We start from the raw sequence: 2,858 nt of genomic DNA on the forward strand, positions 1-2,858 counted from the left end.
CAAAAAAATAAAGCAACTTTCAAAAAAAATAAAAATCCTATGTGTATTACGACAACATCAACTGAAGTTCTAGAAAAAATTTCTGTTGATATTGTTGGTCCCCTTAATATGACTGAAAATGGGAATAAATACATTTTAACTATTCAGGACGATTTAAGTAAATTTCTTTTCGCTTACCCCTTACAAGAACACTCTGCTGAATCGATAGCAAAAGTTTTAGCTTATAAATTTATCTGTACTTTCGGCATTCCTCAATACATTCTTTCTGACCAAGGCGCTGATTTTTTATCCAACATTATTAAGAATATGTGTAAAATTTTTAAAATAAAAAAAATAAACACTACCGCCTATAGACCACAATCGACTGGTTCTCTAGAGCGTAGTCACCAAGTTTTAGGAAACTATTTAAGAAATTTTGTAGATAATAATTTTAATTGGGATGAATTTCTAGACACAGCAATGTTTTCGTATAATACAATGGTACATAACGCTACTAATTACCCACCTGCGACACTTATGTTCGGTAGAACTATTAGAATACCGACTTCTATTAAAGACTCCCCTGAATTTAAATATTCTTATGATGATTTTTTGGACGACTTAAAATTAAAATTAAATACTTCACATCAAATCGCTCGACAAAATCAAGTTCAAAACAAAGAAAGTTACAAAAAACATTATGATTCAAAAATTAAAGTGGAAAAAGAAATTCTTAACGTTAATGATTTAGTTTTATTAAAAAATGAATCACCAATAAGTAAACTTAGTCCAAAATTTAAAGGTCCTTATAAAATTGTTGAATTAAATAATAATGTAAACGCAACTATAAAAATAGGTAATAAAAACGTAAAAGTTCACACAGATAGGTTAAAAAAATATTTTTCTAAAGAAATTAGCACCATAAAATTAAATAAATCAAAACCAACATTAACTTTACAAGATCATATATTATCATCTTCATATAATTAATTTAAAAATAATATTATTTTTTTTAGGGCACTGGAGGGTACTATAACTCAGAATGTAGAAAAAAAACAATAATTATAATATAATAGATCTAAGTAATAGTCCGGGAATAGTTTACGAAAAATTAGGTAAAGCTAAGGTTTACAAAAACTTTTGGACATTCACGTCTTATATAAATATAGAACTCATAGAAAATAAGGCTCTTGAAATAAGTAATATGTTAAAAAATATCGAGCCATTAAGCAATAAAAACATAATATCTAAAAAAAATCATAAACTCCTTCAAAATATGAATGAAAATATTGAAACACAAATCAACGACATTAAGCATTTGACACTTCACCATAAGGTTAAAAGATCATGGGAAGGAGCTGGTAGCGCAATCAAATGGTTATTCGGTAATGCTGACGCAGAGGACGTCAAACGTTACGATAATATGATCAACAAGCTTGATAATGACGAAAAGGACATCCTTAGAATTGTACATGATCAAGTATCCATAATCAAAAGCACTATTTCTAATTTTAATGAATCCGTCACATCGTTTAATGATAACAAATTGATATTTGATAATAACTTAAGTAAAATTTCTATTGCTATATCTGGACTACAAAATATTTCTACCAACTCCGTAGATTTTGAAAATATAATTATTACTCAGTCTCTAATCGAAAATAATATAAATTCATTAGAAAATACACTTAGTAAATTAATCTTGGCCATAATATTTGCTCAAAAAAACCAATTACATCCAATAATTATTAAGCCTGACCAACTTTTTAATGAGATCAATCATATTTTAGTAAAAATACCTAATAATTTACAAGTACCTATTAACATTAATATTGAAAATATTAATGAAATATTTAAAATATTAGAAATTAAAATATATTATAATAATAAAAAATTAATTACTCTTATTAAATTACCATTAAGTAGTGTAAATAATTATATATTNAAAATATTTAAAATATTAGAAATTAAAATATATTATAATAATAAAAAGTTAATTACTCTTATTAAATTACCATTAAGTAGTATAAATAATTATATATTATATCATATTTTACCAATATTCATACCCTTTAACAATAATAACCAATTTATACACTTAACTAAAAATATAAAATGTCTTTTAACTGATAATTTAGTGTCTCATTATATAATATTAGATAACCTAGATAATTGTAAAATACTTAATAATATATATGTGTGTAAGAATAGCGACTTCATATCTGGTACAGAAAAGGTTCCAACTTGCGAAACGGAACTGTTAAACAATAAATACTCCTTGCCGTCCATATGTGATGTATTTGTTTCAGAAATACAATCAGAGAGATGATACAGCTCTTATTTTCCAAATAATTGGTATTTTGTAATTATTAAAGATACAATAGTCACAATTTCATGTGACTCAAACACAGAAGTAGAGAAAATTGTAGTGAAGAAAACCGGGAGGCTATCTTTAAAACAAAACTGTAGAGCCATTACACCATCGGTGACTCTAGAAGCCACACAAACTAATCTAGAGTCAAACTTCAATGCAATCCCCCTAGAATTTAGTTTGCTGAATTCAACTTATTGCAACAATTTATACAACAAAACAATTCAAAAGCCCTTGCATCTCGAAAAAATGGAAAATATAAAATTAGATCAAGCAGCCCTAAATAATCTGGAATCTCAATTAACCTACCAAGAACGTATTAGTGATTTGCTTACACATAAACACATATATGAATTTTATAATAATAATAGTTTTATATTTAATATACTTATTAAAATAATCGGATTAGCTATAACAATATTTATAATATATATTTATGTTAAGTATTGTAAAAAGAATATACATACAGTACAATCTGAACAAATACCATTAGCTATAGAATCAAATC

The sequence above is a fragment of the Daktulosphaira vitifoliae genome, unplaced genomic scaffold (assembly GCF_025091365.1).
Source record: "Daktulosphaira vitifoliae isolate Bord-2020 unplaced genomic scaffold, ASM2509136v1 Scaffold_4, whole genome shotgun sequence".
Taxonomy (NCBI): Eukaryota; Metazoa; Arthropoda; class Insecta; order Hemiptera; family Phylloxeridae; genus Daktulosphaira; species Daktulosphaira vitifoliae.